The following is a 12,983-nucleotide window of genomic DNA, read 5'->3' as shown; positions in this document are numbered from 1 at the left end:
CATCCGTATAATAAATCTTGGCCTTGTCCAACCTATCTAAGGGTCCTTTTGACAATTCTCTTCACTACATTTTCTTTACAACAGTCCCTTAACACACTATGTTATGATTCAAAGTTATCCCACATATACTCCTCAACGTTCTCATTAGTAACCTTTTGACAGTTTTAATAAAATATTAAGCAATTAATTACATCATTATAACATAAATATTTAATTCAGGTACCTACCTAATAAAATGACTAAGACCAATGACATCGAGAGGGTGACGTACGGGTATACAAACATTCAACTCAATTGATGTAACGCAACGCAAACCCTCGTTATAAAATATTTAGAAGACATGTCGATTTATTACACTGCACTTTACTTAAATAAAGGATTATACAGTCTGTTCTCTGCCTACCCCAATGGAAAATAGGCGAGATATTATGTATGTACGCAATGCAGCACTCTATAGACGGAATATTTCGAAAATTTAATATAAAATAACAGGAAAACGTAATACCAGTTTTTGTTCTTCTTTTGATCTTGTTGCATCATAGTGTGAGATTATTTCAGACTAATACACGTGAAGTAGGTATGTATATTTGTCAAAAATTTAAAAAAAACCAGGCAAGTGCGATTTGGACTCGCGCACCGAAGGTTCCGTCCGCAGAAAAGGTTAGTAAAAGAAAATTCTGATGGCGAAATTCAAGTATCTAGATATAAGACGATCGAGTTGAACTTCACTTAAGCTATAGGCATCAAATAAAGAATAATACTACGTTAGAATGGTCTGTCTCGCTCGTACTTATGCGTTAGACGTGTATCTACGTATGATACGTATACATACTTACATACACAGATTTTTCCTTTACTAACCTTTTCTGTGGACGGAACTTTAGGTACATATACACATAAAATATCGTATAACATAGTATATATACCTACCTACATTATATTTTTACTGTATCAGGGTTGTGGAGGTATGGTATTTTTTAGACACTCATTGTATTCGGCGTTTTCCATATCTTTAGATAGCTGTAAAGTAATAAACAAAATAATTATAAAGTTGTTACTTTATTTTGCTTATTACTTTATAGCTGTCACAAAAAGTAATTTCAAAAATAAAACGGACTTCAAAATCTGTCAAATAAAAAGTAAGAAATAATATTTAGTTGAATACATTAGAATCTAAATTTTGAAATTACTTTTTATTTGTATAAACTCGAGTGTCCCTAATAATACCCCAGTGACCATCATTACCAAAACACTGAAATATTATAAAATGTTTTATAATTTGTTTAATGTATGTAGTGTCCGACACACCCTTGACCGTTTTCCAATTTTCTTTAATTTACTCTCAAACCATTAGTAGGTATCCATACTTACTTATGCTCTAAGCCTCTATTAGTATAGTCGAAACACAAGGTTCCTAATTTTTAACTGTTTTTCAACAATAAGTTGGAAATTACTAAGCCTAATTTTGATGAAACTTGCATTCTTTCCTATGTTGGACGATACTTAATAAACAAACATTGCAATTTGATTTGTAGTTTCTACGAAATGCATAGACAAACATACAGGCATATATATGGATTAACACACATTACAACATATGGGTCAAATTGATAATCTTTTTTTGAAGTCGGTTGAATTAGATTAGTTTCCTTCAGTCCCCACCACATGGTCATCAAGATATATAACCATATTCCTAACCATATTCAAAATATAAACAAACCTACATACACCCTTTGATAGTAATTTAAATAAGTTTATTGTAGACAAATGTTATTATAGCATTCAAACTTTTTTTTTTCAGATAAACTAAATACTTCAAAGCTTCGATATCTCTATATCTATATACTTACTTAATAACTTGTTTGATATAATTTTGTTATTATAAATAGCTGTATTAGTATATAATTAAGTAGGTAACTTTATAATAATTTTGTTACCTAGTTACTTATTTCTATAATTCTTAGTTAGATAGTTAATATCTTATAATATTATTATAAGATTGGTTATAGTTTTATTTAACTATCTGTAGTAACTTGACATTTTTGATAAAATATGCTACTTCTTCTACACATAAAACAGACATACCTACTTATTTAGTTGGCTTTTTCACGATTTTAGAGAAAGGTTTAACTTTTCACACAGAATATTAAGTGGTATTAGTATAGCATAGAATAAGTAATAATACTATGGTCATAGGTTAACTTTTGTGTGTATTATAGGTAATTTGTTACAGACCTACTTATTACGGGTCATTTAATGAGTGATGTTACTGTTATGCTACAACATGGGTTGCTGTCAAACCAGAATCACACTCAGATTGTTATAATTCAAAAAGGATTCAATCGTATTATTATTATCTATAGTGTTATGATCTCATCTAAATTTATCATAGGTTAACTAACTTATTTCATATACCTACCAACATACTTACATAATCTAAAAAAATATTAATAGTAATTAATTATCGCCTATTCTAGTCACACAGCATAAGTAGGGACAATGCAATTGATTTAAGTAGGTAGGTACCTAATGCCTGTTATTAAGTAAAGTTTTTTCCATGACTGATGTCAAGCGGCTATTTTATCATCATAAAATCACTCGATCGTTTGGTAAACTGGAATTGAGCTCGTTAAAATCTAAATACTTACCGGCACCGATGCAGGTTGCAGCAGGCTCGTCGTCGACGCGACGGCGACGCATTGTAGAGCACGATGGAATTTCGACGCTTGAACGCTTCATCTGTAAACAAACCACTTCTGTACTATTTGTGTTTATCTAATAGATAATAAAATAAGAATTATAGCTTTTAAATAGGTAGGTTGGTTACTTACCTTTAATTTTTTTCACTTTCATTATGTGAAAAAGAGAAAATCGGTACAGAAAGTTAAAGATATTACAATTGTAATAATTATGTTTATATGGCTAACTTTTTTACGATAAGGTACTAACCTTATCATATACCTAAATATTTATAAATAATTGTTAAATTATTAATAACAAAATCGACTTACCTTTGGAAATCTTGAAATACAAGTGAAAAAACGCAACGCTTGTCACTTTTTCGCGCCAACGGTTTGGGTACGAATTTACTTTTTTTTTCATGAGACTAACAAACAGTGTTGCCATGTCCAGGCCCTTCCAAATCGCCGAAAATTTGTCGTAAAGTAGCCTAAATTCGCCTAAGTTTTTTTTGTGATGTAGCCCAAAATCGCCTAAAGAAAATAAAGGTGGTCTAAAACTGTGATTATTTTCAATTTATTTTTCAATGAAGGACCTTTCAGGTCACGTTCCCAAAAAAATATAGATGGCGTTGTCAAACTCCAACGTAATTATGAGGGACTTTCCACGCAACCCCCTTCCCCAATATGAATACGGATGGCGCTGTACAGATTTCCCTTCGGTTACCTTCTAATTTCATGAATAACAGACATAATGTTTCTTTTATCTTTGTTTTTATGTATAAATAATGACCCTTGTTGTTATTATTACACTCAGGCACACCACATCTTCTATCCATTATTATTCTGATCAAAATAAAGAGAAGCAATATCATTTTTACACGTATCTGATTCAGATATCAAATATAGCCTGATGTTTCTTTTTTTTTAATAGAAATTGGGTACTTTACTTGGTTAAAGATAAATTGTAAATTCTAATCTACAAATAAACGCCAGTCTAAGACGATCAATCTCATTTAATTTTTGACTTATTATCGATTTTTATTCATGAGTACCTACTAAGTTTGACCGCTTTTATTAATGACGTTACAGTTTGTATTTCCATTTCCAAAGAAACTCCAAAGAAAACGTTCGGTTTGAAAGTTCGGAAAAGGTATCTCATTTGACTACTTAGTTGTCAAGTAGCCAATCCTGCAATGCTAAAGGTCAAGCCTTAGAGAAAAATAAACAGGAATAACAGAGAGAGAAGAATTAATACCCGATACGGTATCCATTGACAATATATTTATGAACCAGAGTTACAGAAAATAATAATTACAAAAGCCTTTCTCTAATCATACAATACATTGATGTAAGGTAAATTTCCCGCTAAAAACATTTTTGATATGTCAAATGTCTTCGTGTGCGATGCGATTATTTCAGCGTAGGTGAAAATAGCCTAACATAGCCATTTTTTTTCCAAAGTAGCCTAATTGGCGACCGGTCGCCATTTAAAATTTTTAGTCCCCCGACACCCTTCGAAGTAGCCTAAATGGCGAAAAATCGCCTAATCTGGCAGCACTGCTAACAAAGAAATTTTGGCAAAGCAGAATCAAACAGCCAATATCGAAAAATATTGAGGTACTTATTTACTTCACTTGGTCGCATACATGTCAATAGAATTAATAAATAAGCAATATAAAATCTAATTGCTTTTTGTCACTTCAGTACCATTTTACTTTTTTAAATAAGCAACAAAGATTGAGTATTTTCATTCATTTTTCCGTGGGTTTTTGGCGGGAAAGTTGCTTAATACATTTAATACAAAATGAAGAAGTAATCGAAAAATATTCATTTAAGTGTTATCATATCGGAAAAAATATATAAATATAAAATATAAATAAACATTCAATAAACAAAGCATAGACATAGAATTTCCTATCTCTATGAAACAAAGTGGTACTATCTATTTTCACTTCACGTCCCAAGAAGCCGCTTCATAACTTGAAAATTTATGCGGACTTTTTTGAGTTAATTCGTATCTTTTTTTTTTGACGTTACTTATTGTAGATTTGCCGCAGATGGCATTAACTACTTGGCCGGACAAATGGGGAGCGCTGAAGGCTCTCACCCGATACAACGTTTAAGACAACAGGCCTGAGGGTGCACAGTTGGGCGCGAACCTCGGCTCAGGGCGTCGTCTGAGAGGAAAAATATTTGAAAGAATTAATCGACCCTAGTGGGTCGATAGCGATAAGCGCTGAATGAGGGAAATCGTCGACCATGATGGCGGGGTCGGTATCGGGGTCCTGAAGTGTTTGGTGTCGCGAGCTGATTGGCTGCCTCTATGGCTAGAGTAAAGAGTTAATTCGTATCACAAACCTAAAGGTCTATGTAACCAGGCCAAAAATTTCCAAAAAGAAAAAAAGATGAGGCTATAATTATGACATAATGGCCCCGATTCCTGCAGACACCTCCTAATTTTACTTTAAGTTATACCTGTCATTTTCTTATCCGCCAAAAAGGAAAGGGACGGATAATTTTCAGCTCTTAATTTAAGGAAGAATGAGTAAATGAATGAATGACGCGGGCGAATCAAAAAGGTATCTTCCTGGTATGCAAACCGTTTGACGTGTGCTGTCAACTTAATTCTGTCGGGTTATTAGTCAATGCAAAATTTTTATAGGGTTGTTTTTGATTTGTGCTTAAAATTGATGTGTGTTCCATAAATTTTATGCTTGTCGATTACCCGTCCCTTTCCTTTTCGACGGATAAGAAAATGACAGATATAACTTAAAATAAAATTAGATGGTGTATACCGGAATTAGCACCAATACATTTGTGTGTAACCTGTGGATTCCATTGCCTACCGATTTGAAAATATGAAAATACGTTTATTGTTTTTAACCAATTTTTAACGAATTTAATGTACCTAATATAGTATTTGGCTGTATGGGTTATGTTTCCTTTGCCTGTCCTATGGACAAAATAACAAAAAAAACTAAACATGGTCTTATGGTCTCGTTTTTTTGGCGGGAGGCGGGAACGGGACAGTTGCTTTCTTCATTGAATAATCTAAATAATTAATACGAAGTGGTGTTTTGTGGTTAATGATCGCATTAAGTTAGTCGGAAGACATTCGCGAGTGTTATTATATTGGAGTATTCAATAAACAAAGTGTATCTGCCTATTTTCGCTTCGTGTCAGGAAGCCGCTTCATAACTCAAAAGTTTATGCGGACTTTTGAGTTAATTCGTTTGGGGTTCGGAGTAGGAGTCTACTCCGAGGGTGGGGGCTTAGGTTTCATCATCATCACCTTTCATCATTTCATTAATCATCAAGAAAAAAAACACGTCAGACATGGCTGTATGGGCATAGTTCCCTTTGCCTTACCCTTCGGGGAAAACCAAACCAAAAAAAAAAAAAAAAGTCTTATGGTCTCGTTGCCGAGAAGTTCTCTTGATAATTTCTGCTACCTACTTTGTTAGAATTTGTAGCTTACAAGTTCATCGAGTAGTGCGAGAGCGTCGACATTCTACTGTAAAAACTTCCAGAGCCATTGTGTGTTTTGGATAGAGCCGATATGATAAAAAGTTTGTGGATAATGTTCGTTGATAAATTGCAATGTAAGTAACATACAAACAAATGTGCACTGTTATTATATATGACACTGTTATTATAATACTTATTTATTTATAGGTGTTAATGCTGATCGACTTTGTCATACTAACTCATAATCATACTAAGAGATGCAAGCAACAATAACAAGTTTCCTGAAGAATGTTCCAGTCGTACAGTTGGAAACAATTATGTCTGTATAAGTTGTGGAATATCTTTGGAAAGGCACTCACGAAGATAAAATCACAGGCCACGGGCTTATGGAAAGAAGTGAAGAGTGCTATTATATAGAAAAACAATCTCCGAGATAGGTATTAAAGTATTAAGTATTTTAATTTATGTTGTACATAAAAAAAATATGTGTTTCAATCATAATTGTTATAAGGCAATCCTTAATAATTATTAAAACATTGTTCTAATTTTAATTTATTGTTGGCAATGTTTCAATTCCATTCCTACACATTAAATAATATTGATACAATCGGGCATATTGTGCAATATACTATTAAAAACATTCATGTTTGCTTTCAGATGCCTGATGGTTGCCCATGTATGTGTTGTTTGCACGATGAGCTCACCTCAAAAGCATTAATATCTAGTGAACATAAAAGCTGTGTTAGGTGTGTTGTTGCAATGTATATAGTTCTATTTATTAACCCCCGACGCAAAAACAACGGGGTGTTATAAGTTTGACGTGTCTGTATGTGTGTAAATGTGTATGTGTCTGTCTGTGGCATCGTAGCTCCCAAACGGATGATGCAATTTTAATACGGTTTTTTTTTGTTTGTAAGTTATATTAGTCGAGAGTGTTCTTAGCTATGTTTAGTAGAAATCGGTTCAGGTCTTCAAGGTCATCATGATGTTTGTTAAGTGTGATAGGAATGTTACACACTCAGTTTGCTTGCAAGTATAGGTATGTGGGATAAGTTATTTTTTACTTTTTATAGGGTTTTTAATTTTTTCACCTTTTTTCATAATAATTGAGTACTAACAATGAGTTTATATCACTTTATAATTATAATTAAATCATTAAATAGATAAAAACCTAACTGTGTATATTTTAATGTTATTGTTAAGTTTATTCTCTACCTACTTACCTTATGTTACCATATTAAGTCTGTTCAAAAATCATAAATAGGTATTTGTTCTTCTTCTATCATGTGGGTTGTGAAGTGGATGACCAACCTCATCAACCAGGATTATTGCTGAGCCGCCAATGTCGTTTGATCAGCCAGCCATGTCCTAACTGAACCAGGGATCACAAAGAAATTTTTGTGTTTTGTTCCCACCGGGACTTGAACCTGGGACCTCTGGAATGTCAGCCACTGGACCACATAGGCCAAGAGTACATGGTTAAGTTGCTGTTTTATTTCAACTATTTAATTAAATGTAGGAATATTTTGTATGAGTATGAATTATATAATAAAACAAATTATTTCTAAAAATATATCTTTCATTGTTTTTAATAAAATTGTTTCTTTTTAAAATTATTTTGAAAAATAAAAATAGTAATCACGTCGTTTAGCACCATTTCAACTGATAGGATCTCACAATCAATGTTTTTTGTGGTATCAAAATTGTTAGTTGTATTTACCTACTGGCATTTAATTTATGACCTCTTGGGACCAGATTTTCACATCAAACATCATTTGGTGGTCTTTATTGGTCTAAATGCAAGACAAATATAATTACAAGATCTAAATGTACCAATGAGGGATTTTCCAGGCTACGTCCCCAAAAAAAATAGATGGCGCAGATGTGCGATCGTTTAAATATGCCTATATACCCTTGCCATTACATTTGAATAATATTTATTTACCCGAGCAATGAGAAAATAGGTATTAATCATGTTTAATCTGGACAGCGCCATCTGTATTTTTTTTGAGAACCTAGCCTGGAAAGTCCTCCATTAGCTTTTTCATAAAATAAGAGTAATGTGTGTTATTGGTGATGATTCCAGTACACACTAAGTTTATTTGAAGTACCTGTCATTATATTATCAGCTGACGGGTAAACGACAGGCTTAAAATTTATGGAATAGGTTCACAAGAATTTTAGGCAGAAATTAAAAAACCCCAGCAAAAGTTGACAGCACACATGTCACCGGCGATAGAATTAGACCAAGATTTAAATAGGTCCCGTGAAAAAAGAATAGTTTCAGATGCGATAGTTTTGCCGGAGCGTAGTGTGTCTTCGTGATGAGGAGCAGTTTTCGAAGACCGGGAAGTATTTCCATACTCTACAGACGTTCCGATCACACCTCCCATACATCATATTTAGCCCCGAGGCATTTTCTATATAAGGGAAATTTTGTATGGCGGCCATCTTGTTTTTCCGCCAATTTGATTTTTGTCACCAGCGATTGAATTTGACCAAGATTTAAATATGTTATGCGAAATAAAAATTGTTCCAGGTTTTATAGTTTTGCCAGGCCGTAGGGTGTCTCCCTTATGCGGAGCAATTTTTCAAGATCGAGCAGTATTGAAATACTCAACATGACGATCCGATCACATCCCTATACATCATTTTTACCCCCGAGGCATTTTCAGGAAAAACGAAAAATTTGTATGGCGGCCATCTTGATTTTCCGCCATTTTGTTTTTTTTCACCGGCGATTAAATTTGATCAAGATTTACGTAGGTAAAGTTGAAAAAAAATGTTCCGAGAGCGATAGTTTTGCCAGGCCGTAGGTTGTCTCCCTGATGCGGAGCAGTTTTTGAAGGTCGGGAAGTATTTCCATACTTAACATGACATTTTGATCACATCCCTCATACATCATATTCACCCCCGAGGCATTTTCGAGAAAAACGAAAATTTTGTATGGCGGCCATCTTAATTTTCCACCATTTTGTTTTTTTTTTACCGGCGATAAAATTTGACCAAGATTTAAATAGGTTTTGTGAAAAAAATATTGCTCCAGGTTTTATAGTTTTGCCAGGCCGTAGGGTGTCTCCCTGATGCGGAGCAGTTTTTCAAGATCGAGCAGTATTGAAATACTCAACATGACGATCCGATCACATCCCTATACATCATTTTTACCCCCGAGGCAGTTTCAGGAAAAACGAAAAATTTGTATGGCGGCCATCTTGATTTTCCGCCATTTTGATTTTTTTTCAACGGCGATTAAATTTGATCAAGATTTACGTAGGTAAAGTTGAAAAAAAAATGTTCCGAGAGCGATAGTTTTGCCAGGCCGTAGGTTGTCTCCCTGATGCGGAGCAGTTTTTGAAGGTCGGGAAGTATTTCCATACTCAACATGACATTTTGATCACATCCCTCATACATCATATTCACCCCCGAGGCATTTTCGAGAAAAACGAAAATTTTGTATGGCGGCCATCTTAATTTTCCACCATTTTGTTTTTTTTTTACCGGCGATAAAATTTGACCAAGATTTAAATAGGTTTTGTGAAAAAAATATTGCTCCAGGTTTTATAGTTTTGCCAGGCCGTAGGGTGTCTCCCTGATGCGGAGCAGTTTTTCAAGATCGAGCAGTATTGAAATACTCAACATGACGATCCGATCACATCCCTATACATCATTTTTACCCTTGAGGCATTTTCAGGAAAAACGAAAAATTTATATGGCGGCCATCTTGAATTTCCGCCATTTTGATTTTTTTTCAACGGCAATTAAATTTGACCAAGATTTTAAAAGGCTTGGTGGAAAAAATGATGTTCTAGGTGCGATAGTTTGGCCAGGCCGTAGGGTGTCTCCCTGATGCGGAGCAGATTTGAAGATAGAGAAGTGTCTCCATACTCAACAAGACACTCCGATTACACTCCCATACACAATTTTTACCCCTGAGACATTTTCCGGAAAAACAAAATTTTGTATGGCGGCCATCTTGCTTTTCCGCCATTTTGATTTTTTTTCACTCACGATAGAATTTGACCAAGATTTAAATAGGTTCTGTAAAAAAATAATCGTTCCAGGTAAGATAGTTTTGCCAGGCCGTAGGGTGTCTCCCTGATGCGGAGCAGTTTTCCAGGATCTGGAAGTTTTCCCATACTCACCGGAAGGTCCCGATCACACCCCCCATACATCATTTTCACCCCCCGACACTCCTTCTGGGAGAACAACCCTGTCAGTGAGTCAGTGAGTCAGTCAGTCAGTCAGTGGGTTTGCAGCTATATATAATATAATAATAATAATAACTAGATGTCGCGTGGTTCGCTCGCAGCAAGCTGCTCGCGTGTCCTGTATTAGTTCGAAGCTTTGTATGGCGGCCATCTTGTTTTCGTGAAATCAAAAAAGTTCTAGGTGCTATAGTTTTGCCAGGCCGTAGGGTGTCTCCCTGATGCGGAGCAGTTTTCCAAGATGACGTTCCGATCACACCCGTATACATATTTTTTGACCTTGAGGAATTTTCTAGAAAAACAAAATTTTGTATGGCGGCCATCTTGTTTTTCCGCCATTTTGTTTTTTTTTTCACCGGTGATAAAATTTGACCAAGATTTAAATAGGTTTGGTAGAAAAAAAAATGTTCAAGGTGCCATAGTTTTGCAGGGCTTAGGGTGTCTCCCTGATGCGGAGCAGTTTTCCAAAATGACGTTCCGATCACACCCCTATACATCATTTTTACCCCCAAAGCATTTTCGGGAAAAACGAAAATTTTGTATGGCGGCCATCTTGTTTTTCCGCCATTTTGATTTTTTTTCACCGGCAGTAGAATTTCACCAAGATTTAAATAGGTTTTGCGAAAAAAAAATTGATCCAGGTATAATAGTTGCGCCAGACTGTAGGGTGTCTTCCTGATGCGGAGCAGTTTTCCATGATCTGGAAGTTTTCCCATACTCACCGGGAGATCTAGATCACACCCCCCATACATCATTTTTACCCCCCGACGCTCCTTCTGGGAGAACAACCCTGTCAGTGAGTCAGTCAGTCAGTCAGTACATGGGTTTGTAGCTATATATAATATAATAACTAGATGTCGCGTGGTTCGCTCGCAGCAAGCTGCTCGCGTGTCTTGTTTTCCCGCCATTTTTTTTACCGAGATAGAATTTGACCCAGACTTAAATAGGTCTCGTGAAATCAAAAAAGTTCTAGGTGCGATAGTTTCGCCAGACCGTAGGGTGTCTCCCTGATGCGGAGCAGATTTCAAAGATCGAGAAGTACTTCCATACTCAACATGACATTCCGATTACAACCCCATACACAATTTTTAACCCCGAGGCATTTTCAGGAAAAACGAAAATTTTGTATGGCGGCCATCTTGTTTTTCCGCCATTTTGTTTTTTTTTTCACCGACAATAGAATTTGATCAAGATTTGAATAGGTTTCGTAAAAACAAAAAAGTTCCAGATGCGATAGTTTCGCCAGGCCGTAGGGTGCCGCCCTGATGCGGAGCAGTTTTCAAAGATCGAGACGTATTTCCATACTCAACATGATGTTTCGATCACATTCCTCATACATCATATTTACCCCCAAGGCATTTTCGGGAAAAACGAAAATTTTGTATGGCGGCCATCTTGTTTTTCCGCCATTTTGGTTTTTTTTCAGCGGGGATTGAATTTGACCAAGATTTAAATATGTTTTGCGAAAGAAAAATTGCTCCAGGTTTTATAGTTTTGCCAGGCCGTAGGGTGTCTCCCTGATGCGGAGCAGATTTGAAGAAAGAGAAATGTCTCCATACTCAACAAGACGTTCTGATTACATACTTATACATAATTTTTACCACCGAGACATTTTCTGAAAAAACAAAATTTTGTATGGCGGCCATCTTGTTTTTCCGCCATTTTGATTTTTTTTCACCCACGATAGAATTTGACCAAGATTTAAATAGGTTTTGCGAAAAAATAATTGATCTAGGTATAATAGTTGCGCCAGACTGAAGGGTGTCTCCCTGATGCGGAGCAGTTTTCCAAGATCTGGAAGTTTTCCCATACTCACCGGAAGATTTGGATCACATCCCCCATACATCATTTTGACCCCCCGACGCTCCTTCTGGGAGAACAACCCTGTCAGTGAGTCAGTCAGTCAGTCAGTCAGTACATGGGTTTGTAGCTATATATAATATAATAACTAGATGTCGCGTGGTTCGCTCGCAGCAAGCTGCTCGCGTGTCCTGTATTAGTTTGAAGCTTTGTACGGCGGCCATATTGTTTTTATAGAATTTGACCAAGACTTAAATAGGTCTCGTGAAATCAAAAACGTTCTAGGTGCTATAGTTTTGCCAGGCCGTAGGGTGTCTCCCTGATGCGGAGCAGTTTTCCAAGATGACGTTCCGATCACACCCCTATACATCAATTTTAGCTCTGAGACATTTTCTGGAAAAACAAAAATTTGTATGGCGGCCATCTTGTTTTTCGGCCATTTTGTTTTTTTTCACCCGCGATAAAATTTGACCAAGATTTAAATAGGTTTCGTGAAAATAAAAAAGTTCCAGAAGCGATAGTTTTGCCAGGCCGTAGGGTGTCTCCCTGATGCGGAGCAGCTATCGAAAACCCAGACGTATTTTCATACTCGACATGACGTTCCGATCACATTCCTATACATAAATTTTACCTCTGAAGCTTTTTTCTGGAAAAACAAAATTTTGTATGGTGGCCATCTTGTTTTTCCGCCATTTTGATTTTTTTTCACCGGCGATTGGATTCGACCAAGATTTAAATATGTTATGCGAAAAAAAAATTGCTCCAGGTTTTATAGTTTTGCCAGGCTGTAGGGTGTCTCCCTGATGCGGAGCAGTTTTTCAAGATCGAA

At 35.7% G+C, this 12,983-nt stretch overlaps 1 long non-coding RNA gene across 1 annotated transcript; it reads left to right on the top strand.

Annotated features, from left to right (window-relative positions):
• Positions 1–6,070: 6,070 nt before the first annotated feature.
• LOC126381531 (uncharacterized) lies at positions 6,071–7,720 on the top strand. The gene is made up of 3 exons (XR_007568858.1): positions 6,071–6,283; positions 6,357–6,586; positions 6,807–7,720. It is a non-coding gene; the product is annotated as an uncharacterized LOC126381531 (long non-coding RNA).
• The last annotated feature ends 5,263 nt before the right edge of the window (positions 7,721–12,983 follow it).

Source organism: Pectinophora gossypiella, unplaced genomic scaffold, assembly GCF_024362695.1.
Source record: "Pectinophora gossypiella unplaced genomic scaffold, ilPecGoss1.1 Pgos_59, whole genome shotgun sequence".
In the NCBI taxonomy this organism is placed as follows: Eukaryota; Metazoa; Arthropoda; class Insecta; order Lepidoptera; family Gelechiidae; genus Pectinophora; species Pectinophora gossypiella.
This window is presented reverse-complemented; position numbering and strand designations above follow the sequence as displayed.